This window comes from Gopherus flavomarginatus, chromosome 4, assembly GCF_025201925.1.
Source record: "Gopherus flavomarginatus isolate rGopFla2 chromosome 4, rGopFla2.mat.asm, whole genome shotgun sequence".
NCBI classification, from domain to species: domain Eukaryota; kingdom Metazoa; phylum Chordata; order Testudines; family Testudinidae; genus Gopherus; species Gopherus flavomarginatus.
The window spans coordinates 89,446,597-89,460,675 of record NC_066620.1 but is presented as its reverse complement, the minus strand read 5'-3'; positions in this window follow the sequence as shown (position 1 = coordinate 89,460,675).

The following is a 14,079-nucleotide window of genomic DNA, read 5'->3' as shown; positions in this document are numbered from 1 at the left end:
TATGTCAACGTGCTAAAGAGGAAAGAGTTTTGATAAGAGATAATTTTCTAATGATCAAAAAGTTACGAGAGCTCCGGCCCTCTCCAATTCTTGAGAACCTAAACCAGTATTAGGTAAAGGAAAAATGCAACGTGGTCATCTTAGGAACAATTATACCATTTCTAGAGAAAGACAACTGGCTATGAGATCTAGACATTATGGATACTTATGTGGACATAGGGTTACCTTACAAGCACCTGAAGTGTCTCTTTTCTTGTAGGGGAAAAGTATTACTAATGTTTAGCTTTTCGGAATAGCACTGACACCACCTTTTCACAAAATGTTTGGCAGTAATTTTTGTGATGTTGCACTCCATATGTCTTATGGAAATATGCTTATGAGTGTGAATATGATGTAACTGGAATATGCTTTATGCAAAAGGTCTCTTGTAAGATACCATAACAAAAGTTATAACCTACTGAATATATTCCTCCTGTTTGCATGCATGTATCATTCTTGTATCTGAAGCTAAAAATATGCAGTATAACTCTGAGGTCCTATTGTAATTATGCAAAGTGTGAACTATTAATGGTGACTTAGAATCTTGATGGCTCCCATTGACTAGGACAATTGGTTGTAAATGGTTTATTTGCCTGCAAACCTTCCTGTGTACGTGTGGGCCAACCCAGAAAGAATGGAGGGTAGAGGTCTTACAGTGACATGTGACCATGTCACATGATACTGGAATCCATCTTAATCCTTGTACTTTTCCATTGATGAGGTGAGAGTGGGGACAAGCACAGACAAAATATTCCCGCCGTGTGCTAAAACCATAAAAGGGGGTGGAGCAGACAAATGGGGCTGCCAGTCATGAGAAAACCCCTGCTTACCACCTGAGATGTCTGCTGGATCTAACAAAAACTGTACAAGGGAAACGATGGCGCCCAGACTAGGAAGGAGTCTAGTCTGTGAAAGAAGCTTATTGGAACATCTTTGAGAGTGAGTTACCTGTGATCAGTTTCTTAATATATTAGGCTTAGACTTGCATGTTTTGTTTTATTTTGCTTTGTGACTTACTTTGTTCTGGCTGTTATTACTTGAAATTGCTTAAATCCTAGTTTTTATACTTAATAAAATCACTTTTGTTTATTAATAAACCCAGAGTAAGTGATTAATACCTGGGGGAGCAAGCAGCTGAGCATATCTCTCTATCAGTGATGTAGAGGGCGAACAATTTATGAATTTACCCTGTATACGCTTTATACAGAGTAAAATGGATTTATTTGGGGTTTGGATCCCATTGGGAGCTTGGTGTCTGGGTGCTGGAGACAGATAACCTGCTGAGCTGTTTTCAGTTAAGTCTGCAGCTTTAGGGGTGTGGACCAGACCCTGGATCTGTGTTGCAGCAGGCTAGAATGTCTGGCTCAACATGACAGGGTTCTGGAAGTCCCAAAGTGGCAGGGAAAATAGGCTGAAAGGTAATTTCAGCACATCAAGTGACAGTCCCAAGGGGATCTTCGTGACCGAATCTGTCACAGTTGTAACCTATCTGCATAAACTGTGGATGCATGTTTTCCCCCACTTAGACAATTAGGTTATCAAGGACACTCCTTAGCATTCAAAAAGCCAACACAACAGGGATATTGGATACCCTAGTGTTTATGATAAACTGTCCAAGTCCCATCTTGTCTCCAGTAGATGATTGGAGTACACAGGAGCCCTGTTAGACACAGGTCAAGCATTCCTGCCCAGACACTATCCAAGACGTCACCAGGTGGGCAGAAATATTAAGCAAAAGCCAACAGATGACAGCTAGGACAATACTGTGAACTTTGAATCTGATGGCTGCAAACATATTCAGTAGTAGCCATGGCATATGTTCATAAGAGACAACTTCAGTGTCCTCACTGAAAGCAAGCATCCCAGGGACTCTCACATTGCTTCAGGAAACAGACACCTTCAGAGCCTTTCTGACCTGGTGGCATTCCAGGCACAATCTTGATTTAGAGATGGATTCCTAGATGCCTCTGGTCCAAATCATAATGACACAGGTGCATCCATTCTGGAATGGGAAACCCATGCAGAAGGATTACACACTAAAGGAATTCAGGGTAAAATGTTCAAAAGTAATTTGAGTAAATAATTTAGGGACTCTGTCTTATAACTTTTCAATGAGACTAAGGCTAGGTCTACACTGGGGTGGGGGGTCGACCTAAGATACGCAACTTCAGCTACGCAAATAGCGTAGCTGAAGTTGGCATATCTTAGGTCGATTTACCTGGCTGTGAGGACGGCGGCGAGTTGACTGCTGCCACTCCGCCATCGACTCCGCTTCCGTCTCTTGATGCAGTGCAGTTCTGGGGTCGACAGCAGAGCGATCGGGGATCGATTTTATCGCGTCTACACTAGCGGGTAGTGTAGACATACCCTTAGGCTTCTATGTGCCTTAGTCAATTTTATTCAGTGTTGTTATAGGCATGTTGATCCCAGAATATCAGAGAGACAAGGTGAGTGAGGTAGTATCTTTTATGGGACCAACTTCTGTTAGTGAAAGAGACAAGCTCTATGTAGCTCGAAAGTTTGTCTTTCTCACTAACAGAACTTGGTCCAATAAAAGACAATATTTCACCCATCTTGTTTGTCTAAGTCAATTTTAGGTAAGACAGTATGTCTGCAGCCCCTAATTGTCTGGCTTGAATCTTCACATTTAAAAGCTTCATCTGTCATGAGACAATATGGTCCAGATAAGATGATGAAAGCTGCTTTTGATCCACTCAGTTCTTTTGATCTTAAGTTTCTTAAGTGAGAGGCTATTTTCCTGGTTACGTTTTTTTTTAAGGGTATGTTGGTTTGCTTTTTTCATACATCCTGTTTTGCTTGCTTGGAGTAATGCACAATTGCCCTCTAGTGGAGATCATTTATGACAACTTTGTGGAAATATAATCCTGTGTTTGAAGCAATCTGATATTCTGCTCCAGTTTTGAGCCTGTAATTTCTCCAGGTTTTTGCAGTACCAGTCATCTGGTCATGGGAAAAGTGAGCACAAAGTGAATGAATTAAAATAGCTTCATTTTAATAGTCTTTTAAACAGTTTCCAAAGTCAGGTCCCTCAAGTACTTTTTTTATAAAAATACAGTACACAATTTATGCCATACACAATTTTTGTATAAAAATACTTCTATATATAAGAGAAAATTATTAGAAGGAAATCTTCATAAAAAGGGCTCTTGCTTAATCTGGCCACTTTGGAAAGTCAAAGTAAATTAAGGATGATCAGCAATCATAGTACTCCCAATATTTATATCAATAATTTGGTATTAAAGTTGCAAAGAAAAAAGTAGAATGTCAGATCTTTAATCTGAATTATGAGTGTGCAAATACATGAAAGGTCTCTAGCACTATGGAATATTTATCTTTGTTCTTTAAAGATCACCAGTATACTGTGTTTAATTGTACAGCCCACATTTTTCTTAGCGTGCCTAGGTCTCTTTAAATTCTACTCCATCACAAATTAAACTATCAAGCAAGGCAGACCATTCCCCATGTACACAGATAACGCTACAGCAGGCAGAAAGCAGTTAAGGAGCAGTTGTAGTCTCAGGCAGCTCTATCCTGCTGCATCTGCGAAGCATGCCAGTCATGGAAGAGGAACCTTGAAAAGAAGAAGCCAGGTTCAGAAGGGCCAAACCCTGGGAAGTGGACAGTTTTCTCCCCACTAGCTGCTAGGCGGGAGACACAAAAAAGAAGAAACTGGCTTACCGACTCTGCTGAACCTGGGGACTAATTGGGGAAAACGAGCCAGTTGAAAGAGCAGTCAGCTGAGGTCCTATGGGTGGCACAAGTCCAGCTCCACAAAGGAGACCTGGAGGACTCCTGCCTCGAGAAGGGTGACCAAGGGACTGCCTGAACCACAGTTCCAGCTCCAGGAGGAATACTGGGGGGACCAGAAGAACTCTTTGGAATATAGCTCAATTACTGCTGGAGAGGTTGGGCAGCAGTTTTGCAGAAGCTCCTCATTTTAGTCAGCTGGAAAAAAGCGGCAAGGAGCCACAATTTCATGGCAGGAATTGAAGCATTCACAGGCCTGGGGAAGACACTGACAAGCAGGAAAAGGTAAAAACAGTGCACGGAAGCAGAGGGGGAATTGAAGGAACAATCCATAGTCACCTAAGCATAGTCCCTGGGTTGGAAATCTGTGTCACAGACAGGAGCGTGGGTGGTCAGGCTAGTGGTTGGAGCTGGAGTCAGAGACCAGGAACAGTGCCAAAGGTCAGAGCTGGAGTCAGGAACCAAGCACAAGAGGAAGGCTGGCATGGACTGGAGCAGAGCAACAGGAACAAGGCAGAAGCTGGGCTGGAGCAAGGCTTGGGAACAAGGCTTGCACAGGAACGATGGCAGCTGTGACGTAAGCGTTGAGCAGCTACTGGCTTAGTGCTGCTGCTGGGCTTCAGAGCAGGTCTTGTGATGCTTCTCAGTCAATCTGGTGATTTGTTCGATCAGGGTGTTCAGTTGTGGGGCAGCTAGCTGGTCTCAGGATCAACTGCAGACCCTGATTCCTGACATCCAGAAGAGAGGGTGGGCTTGTGTTCCGCTGCCTCTCCCCCAGATCAAGAGAAGAAGGGCCGGCTTCCAGATTGAAAGACGTCAGGAATTACACACCCCAGATGGGGGCCGAGGCCCTGGCATAGAGTCTACTAGATTTTAGGTTTTTCCTGTCTTATAACCTGGATTCTGAATTACCTTGAAAGGGGCATTTCTCAAGAATGACCTGGCCAGAGGGCCAACTCACAAGGCAAATGGGATGACTAGCAGGCCTGGATGGCTGGTCTGCAGAACTGTAGCAGAGAAAATGCCTTCAATGTCACACCTAGCTGTAAGGGGGTGCTCTGACTGGTAAGTCACTTTGCCACAGGTATCAAATAGATCATTAAAGAAGTTTCCTAGCAAAGCTTTTAGGTTCAAATACGTATATAAGTGCTATACTAGTTCAAATCTACTCTTCTTATCAGAGAGTATATAGCATTACAGAGAAATACTTATTTATTCAAGCTATTTAATAACAGCAAACAAATTTAGCACCACATTACAACTCACAACTGAATAAATAATGCAAACCATACATATCAAAATATGGTTCATGATCTAACACAAAAAATCCTACACTGTATAATAGCAGAAGTTGCTCAATTACAACCACCACCAATCTGAACATTAAACTATGAAATCTTTTTTATACAGGTTTGTTTACTGCCTTCATCACTATAGTATATGAGCCTCTTCCAGTAGTGCATTGAGTGACATGACTAACATCTGCTACATGTGGTTTATTCTTTCTCTCATTCTCTTGCCATGGCAAGAATTGTGTGTATAGTGGAGTGCTTTGCTGTGGTAGGGGTTTATTTTTGTGTGTGTCCGTGTTATGTTCTGTATTTATATTGGAAAAGGCAAGATCACAGAAGCGCCCCTTACACTTGGAGTGGGAAGATGGTGAAGTTTGTGTTAGGGCTTACTTACTGTAGGAGTTCATTCCACAGTCTTGGACCAGCCCCCAAGAAAGTTCTGTCTCCTGCATAGATGAGCTTTACCATTATGGTGGAGAGTTTTGTTGGGCCAGAGATGTGGAGCTGTGTCAGAGCTGTGGGTGATCTTTTAGATATCCTGGGCCCAGGCCATTGAGTGCCTTGAAAGTAAGGTAGGGATTTAGACCTTGAACTTGATTTGATATTTTATGGTAAGTCAATGTAGAGACTAAAGGACAGGTGTGATCTGCTTGTGATAGCCTGTGTTGCTGAGAAGACATGGTGCAACATTCCTTGCTGTTAAAGTTTCCTAAGCGCTGATGACTTCATGCCCAGGTATATTGCACTGTTGTCCAATAGAGCGGTAACTAAAACATGTATAACCAAGGCTAGATTGGTGTTCGCCAGGATGGTATGGCATCTCCTAACCAACTGGAGATGGTAAAAAACCATTACCTATGGATGCTATTATGTGAGAATTTAACATTAGCAAGAAATCCAAGAGTCAATACATAATGAGATTATTTTAGATAGACTACACAACTAACTACTTATAGAAAACATGGCCTTCATCTGGCTCCATTCAACACAGGTGTTTCATCCATAACAAGTATAAGCAAATACAATAACAAAAGCACCTTAACAATTTTGTTTTTGTTTTGTTTTCCAGGGCTGTTGTACTTGACAATTCCTCTATGCACAACTTTCCCTGCCCTAATTGCTTTTGGCTCACTGTTGGGATTTTTTGATGCAGGAAACTATGTTCTTTTACCTGTTCTAACTCTAGACTTGATGGGAGCAGAGAAAATGCCTGTGGCCTGGGGATTTATGATGGCTGTCCACACAATTAGTTGTTTTGGTCCACCATTTGCAGGTGAGTTATCTAATACAGAGAATTTGTATTTGAATGTTTTCCTAAATAATAATGCTTTGCATATGCTGGTATTTAAATGTTTTATCCATATGAAGAACAATATTTAGCCCTTTATCTATTAATAGCATTGCTAGCAACATTAAAGTCTCCTTTTAGTGATTTCCACTGTCTATAGTTCTTGAGACAGCCCCCTCTCCATAGACCTAGGGATGAAATTAGAGAAATGAATGGTAGGGAGAGAAATGTTAAACCTCCCTTCCTTCAAGCTGATGCTGCCAGACATACTTTTCCTCTCTCAAGATGAATGATTTTTCTGTTCTTTTTTCTGTTGTGACTGTGACAGATACACAAACACACAGCTATCTTGAGATCATTATATTGAATTTTATGAATATTATCTGTAAATATGAGCCAGCTCTTGAAAGCCTGAAAATTTCAAAGACCATGATATTGAGATGAGTGAGATGAGAGGGGCTCATGAAATATTCAGAGATCTTTGTGTCAATAAGCTTTATGTATTTGTTTATTTCTAACTAACTTGGGAAGTTCCCTGTGGAATCTGGAATCACTATGGGGTGATTAATGCAAAATCCCAAAGCCAGTTACATAAATGTCCATCTTTATGGCTTGGGGCACTGGAGATAGAGACAGTGACTGGTTTTCCCAGTTTTCAAGAGGCTGAGAGACTGAGGGTATGACTATATGTACAGCACTGCAGTGGCACAGCTGTAGCAATACAGCTATGCCACTGCAGCATGTTTGGTGAAGATGCTCTATGCCGACAGGAGAGAGCTTTCCAGTCAGCATAAGAAACTCACCTTCACAAGCAGCATAAGCAATGTCGGCGGGAGAAGCTCTCCCACCAGCATAGTCCTGTGCATATGAGTGCTTATGTCGGTGTAACTTATGTCACTCGGTGGGGAGAATATTCATACCCCTTAGCGATATAAATTTTGCCGACATAGCCTGTAGTGTAGACATAGCCTAAGGCTTTAGGGTTTAAAGACTGAGCTTAAACAGACTCAGGGCCTTCTTTTCGTTCAACAAACAGACCTGACTTTTGGTCCAAGTGGGGACCCAACCCTGCTGGAAGGCTGGAAGACTTTAACCTGTCAGATTCCACCATGTGGAAAATTGGTGACTTCTGATACCTTTAGTGTGCGTTTAGATTAAAACTTTTTTATTATTTTATATGTTTTCTCTGTATGCTTTTGTCCTTAAATAAATGAACTACACTTTGAAAGAGCAGCTTGGTTCCTGATAAATCACTGTTGTCCGTGGAGAGAAAGTAAAAAACCTGGGCTAGACATTAGTTAGACCTGCTTGGGGTAATCACAGTGGATTGTAATAGGTTTCAGAGTTGTAACCGCGTTAGTCTCTATCAGCAAAAACAATGAGGAGTACTTGTGGCACCTTAGAGACTAACAAATTTATTTGAGCACAAGCTTTCATGGGCTAAGATCCACTTCATCAGATGCATGGAGTGGAAAATACAGTAGGAAAATATATATACATAATACATGGAAAGATGGGAGTTGCCTTACCAATTCTAATGAGACAATTCAATTAAAGTGGGCTATCATAAGCAGGAGGAAAAAATCACTTTTTTAGTGGTAATCAGGATGGCCCATTTCAAACAGTTGACAAGAAGGTGTGGGTAACAGTAGGGGGGGAATTAGCATGGGGAAATTAGTTTTTAGTTCTTGTAATGACCGATCCACTCCAGTCTTTATTCAGGCCTAATTTGATGGTGTCCAGTTTGCAAATTATCCAGTTCTGCAGTTTCTTGTTGGATTCTGTTTTTGAAGCTTTTTTGTTGAAGAATTGCCACTTTTAAATCTGTTATTGAGTGTCCAGGGAGGTTGAAGTGTTCTCCGACTGGTTTTTTAATGTTATAATTCTTGACGTCTGATTTGTGTTCATTTATTCTTTTGTGTAGAGACTGTCCTGTTTGGCCAATGTGCATGGCAGAGGGGCACTGCTGGAACATGACAGCATATATCACATTGGTAGATGTGCAGGTGAACCAGCCCCTGATGGTGTGGCTGATGTGGTTAGGTCCTGTGATGGTGTCCCTTGAATAGATATGTGGACAGAGTTGGCAATGGGGTTGTTGCAGGGATAGGTTCCTGGGTTAGTGTTTTTGTTGTGTGGTGTTTAGTTGCTGGTGAGTATTTGCTTCAAGTTGGGAGGCTGTCTGTAAGCGAGGACTGGCCTGTTTCCCAAGGTCTGTGAGAGTGAGGGATCATCCTTCAGAATAGGTTGTAGATCCTTGATGATGCACTGAAGAGGTTTTAGTTGAGGGCTGAACTGCAGCCTAAACCCCCGGTCGGGAGGGCATGTAGGAGACCAAAGTTCAGATTCCTTCCCCACATCAGGTAGAGTAGGGAATTGAATCTGTATCTCCAGCATCCTAGGTGACTGCTTTAAGCAGTTCATTAAAGCTTACAAAGGAGGCAGCACCTCATCCTCTGGATATTTTGTGAGTCTTTTCCATTGTCAAAATGCCTGAAAGACAAAATGAATTTTTCATGACTGAACAAAATGTTTCATCTCTCATCGCCAAAATGTTTTGACTTTTTTGGTTCAGTCAAAACTATTCAGCAAACTGAACATGAGTTCACAAATAGTTTGTTGATTTGAAACTGCATTTTTCAGTGAATACACTATCCATCCAAAAGAAATTCACCTAGTTCTACTCCTCACATGAGCCATAGAGACAAATCTTGATGTAATGGGCTTTCAGCCCATCAGGAACTGCATCACCTGACTACTGGACCCATCATGGAACCTTTTTAAGAGATGTGGGATGTTTCTCCATAAAGATTGGTGATTCCATATGTACTACATAAATTGAAAATGCTCTCACTTGAGTACATATTGTCTCTAAAGATATTGGATTAAATAAAATAAAAGGTTTCAAAAAGAGTTTAATTTATTTAGCTTATAGGCTTTTCTATCTCTTCTAAGGCACTCATCATTGTATTATAGGATAATAAAGAACATGTGGAGATAAAGATGTGCTTTGATGCGGGGAGAATATGATTACATGCAATTGGAGTATTATTTGTTTCAGGCTGGATATATGACTTCTTAGGAAGTTACAACATTGGATTTGTAGTGCCTGGACTTTGTTCTGTTGGAGCAGCAGGTATTCTTGCTTTCATTCCACGGCTTAAAAATACAGCAGTGCAACAGAAGAAGAACATTATTCATGCTTCTGTTTGTGAGGTAACAAACAGTATAATACCATGGGAGTCACCACCTCATTCATTACAGGTAAACAAAGGATTGAATGCAGCTATGCTAAAATGGTCTTTCTATGCTAAAATATCTTTATTCTAAGCATACAGGAACTGGTTTTCTAAATTTTACATGACGCTAAAGCAGCTACATATTACTAGTGAGGGAATTCTGTACCAACAAATTAAAAATTGTGCACCAAAAATTTATACAATATTTTAAAAGTCTGCAAAATTCTGCATATTTTGTCAAAATAACACTATATTATCACCCCTTAACCTTCTCTTTGTTAAGCTGAATAGATTGAGCTCCTTGAGTCTATCACTATAAGGCATGTTTTCTAATTCTTTAATCATTCTCAGGGCTCTTTTCTGAACCCTCTCCAATTCATCAACATCCTTCTTGAATTGTGGACACCAGAACTAGACAAAATGTTCCAGAAGAGGTTGCAACAGGGGCAAATACAGAGAGAAAATAACCTCTCTTACTCCTACTTGAGATCCCACAGTTTACAGTAGCCTTTTTGGCCCCAGCATTGCCCTGAGAGCACATGTTCAGCTGATTATACACCACTACCCCAAAATCATTTTCAAAGTCACTGCTTCCTAGAATAGAGTCCGCCATCCTGTAAGTATGGCCTATATGTTCCAAGATGTATACGTTTACATTTGGCCATATTGAAATATATATTGTTTGCTTGTGCCCAGCTTACCATGCAATCCAGATCACTAAATCAGTAATAGCTAGATTGTGAACCTTTTTCTGGTGTCAGTTACTCACACAAAGAATCCCATTTAGGTCAGTGGGATTACTCATGAGAGTAAATGCTCACCAGAGTGAGTAAGGGGTTCACAATCTGGCCTTAAATATTTAGGGGCAGGTTCTCCACCTGAGCTGGTGCAGTGGTGAGGAGGGGCCGTTAGGCCTAGAGCAATTTACAGCTGAGGAGAGCAACTCTAACATATACTGCTGGTCCTCCCCATCCTCATCCCTGGAATACTTCCAACTCACCTTTCTCTCCTCTACACCAGGACTGTGTGCAGCTCGCACAGTAGGTAGCAGAGCCACCTCTGTCTTTCCACCAGAGGAGCACGTGTTGCACAGGTGGAATTATCCACTGGCCATCTTCAGTCACTTTAAGTCAACAGTGCAAAATAGATTTAGTGGACTTGAGAATCTAGTTTATGGGGCCCATTTGTGATGAATAAGTAGTGCCCTACATTTGGGGTGGTATGAAGCTGCCCTCCACCAGAAGAAGCTCCTGAAGATGATATACCTCCACCAGGCACAATCCTGTCAGTGCTCCTGGGAAGCACAGCTAAAGGGCTCATATCCCTGCCTCCTCCCTCCCATCTGTGTCCCTTTTACAGACAACACAGCTAGCCAAGAGCAGTTCTTGAGCTCAAGGGAGTGCAATAAGTGCAGTTGTGTTTGGCCTTTGTGCAGGATGCAAGTGGCAAGAAGCTCCTTAAGCCCTCCAGCCTTTGAACAAGCAATTAGCCACCAGAAAGAGACTGATAAATGGATTGAAATCAGAAAAGATCATCAGAATTCATGGGAGGAGTTTCTTGAGAGAAAGGATTAAAAGAGTTGCATATATGTTGCTTGACTAAGCAACAACTGGACGGAGGCGAAACATAATAAAAGTCTGTAAACTTATGAAGAGTATAAATGCTAAGAAGGGAGAGGTGCTATTTATCTTAGCAACATAGAAGTAGGTATTTTAGCTAGGAGCAATTGGATGAAACTGGGTGGGAAAATTTAGGCCAAATGTTTTAAGAAACTTTTGACAGGAAGATGTAGTAGGTTGTAGAACATGGGTGGCAGGTATAAGAGGCCAGAGGAGGCTAAGCCTCCCCAAACAGAATGCAGCGCACCTCCCTCTGCAGGCACGCTGGCCCACTGCCTTTGGAACACCGCTACCGAAAGGGCGCCCAGGCTGGAGCCCTGCCTGCACTCCGCCCCAAGGCCCCCCTCCTGCTTGTATTCTTTCTGCATGGCCCTGCACATGCTGCTACTCTTCCCAACCCTGCTCCACCTCTTCCCCTGAAGGATCCCACCCATCCACCGCTTGCGCCTCTCCACCCTGTCCTCCAAGGCCCCCTCACCAAGGAGCAGTGGGAGGGGGGTCCTCAGGGGAGAGGATGGAGAGGTGCAAGTGGTGGGGGTGGTCCTCAGAAGGAGGGGGCAAAGAGGTATGAATGGTGGGCAGGGGGGCCTCAGGGCAGGGAGGAGTGGGTGCGGGGATTATCTCGGGGAGGGGACCCAACAGGCTTGGGGCAGAGTGGGGTGGAGCATGAATGGGGCCTTGGGGGAAAGAAGCTGAGTGGGGGTGAGCCTCAGGGCAAAGCAGGGGGAAGGGCGCGGTCTGAGCCCCGGTGCCTCCCCCCACGCACACTTGTAGGAAGCTTCCGGTGCTCTCTAAAGCCTCCCCAAATGCTGGAGTCACACGCTGCCCATGTTGTAGAACACGCTTCCAAGGGAATTGATAGAATTCCTATCACTTTGCACATCTAAAGCAACACAGGACAATACCCTGCAAAAGGGAATAATCTTGCATAGGCATTTCTTTTTCATATCTTGAGTCTTTTGTTCCTCCAAGCAGCAAGGAAGGGTAAAAAGTGTTCATGAGAGAAAAAAAAGGTTGAAAACCTTTGATTTACTGTATAAAATGAGTGTATCAAAGGCAGATATTTAAGTTAAGATATAATATGATCAAATTAAGCAGTGACACAGAAATATAAAATGGTATTTAAATATATGGTAAATTGGCCAGAAAATAAGTATAAGAGGTAAAGAAGAGTAACAAGGGAGAACATGGTTCTTCCAAGGCTTACTTTGTTCAGCCCTTGATCTAATGAGCTTTACTCACACAAGTGATCTCACTTCATGTGTGAGTAAACATAAGTGACATAAGTGAAGGTTCCACAGCCTAGCCTGAAGTCTACTTTATGCTGCTTTGGAATTGCAGGGAATACTTAAAGCTGGTCTAAGTGTCTAGAAGATGATTCTTCTAGCATAAGAGGAATCCTTCAGCTCCATGGTTCTGGCATAGTCTGCCCTGTGCTATCCTGTGTCACAACCTCTAGCATAAGGCATGTGTCAGGAACAAGTCAGGAGAATGGGTTTGTAGGAGGAGTCCTACTAATTTCTAGCTGCCACAATGACCTCTCAATAGCATTGCAGCCAGGCATAAACTAGAGCAGCCCTACAACTTCCCTAAATGTATGCTAGGAGTCATGTTGCCCCCATGAAAATCCAACAGTTGTAGGATCATAAAGTTGGGATAAAGCAACCTTTACCCCGATACTTATGTCCTGCACTGACTGCAGCTTGAATTGAATTGAGGGTTTGGCCCACATACTCCAGTTTGGGATCTGTAGGGATCTAATTTATCCACTGGAAGTAATTTATCCACTGGGGCTATGCTCCATACTGCTTCTGATCTCAAAAGTTCAGGACAACAGTGAGCAATACTTGATATGAAACAATTGAACAGATTCCTGAGAAAGTCCAGGTTCTTCTTTGAGTGATAGTTCCTATCTGTAGTTCACTGTGGGTATGCATGTGCTCCATGCATCTGAAACCAGGAGATTTTTGCTAGCAGTGTCCATTAGTTTGTGCTTGCGCACTTCATGCCTAGTGCTGAGGACCAAGGGTATAAATGGCCATGTAGACCGATTTCTCTCTAGTTCCTTTCTACAGCTGATGGTGTGAGTTGGAACATTCCAGTGTCCATAGCATTTGCTTCCTTCATGACTCTTTCTGTAAAAAATTATAAATATTAGTTTAGTTAGTAACTTTTTAGTCCTAGTGTAGTTAGAGATGGGGGTTTCCTTCCCTCCCTCTCACATGCCTTGTCTGAGACAAATACTGTGGCAAGATCCTGGGCTTTAAGGAGTGTGCCTCCTGCCCTCAGGTCTTCCCAGTCAGTGACAACCACATAAGGTGCCTCTACTGCTTTGGAGAAGCACACATTTCCTCCAAGTGCACAATTTTCTGATTCTTGCCTATAAGAACCTGCCAGGCACATGAGTACAGTTTGAGGCCCCAGTTTGATCCAGGCTCAGTAGACGCCCACCTCCACCCCACCCCCCTTTACATAGGGCTGAAGAGTCTAGGAGTGTGCCTTCAAGTTTGGTCACCTCTGGTATTGCCACCAAGAGAGTTAGATGTAAGACTTCCTCCTCCTGTAAACAGAGGATGAGAGAAAATACTCCCACAGTAGGAAAGAGAAATCTCCCACTAGCCTTTCTTCAAAGAGGAAAACTTCCTCTCCAACTTAAGTCCTTGATGCCTTGTCATCCTGGTATGGGATTGGCTTACCCAGAGCTCCCAGTTCTGAAGACCCATTGTACAGATCACACTGGCAATCCTGGGACTTGTACACTCATGGTGCCAAGTCTACATGATCCCTCCTTGAATTACAGCACCCCTCTTCCCACAGAGAGGAAATGAAACCAC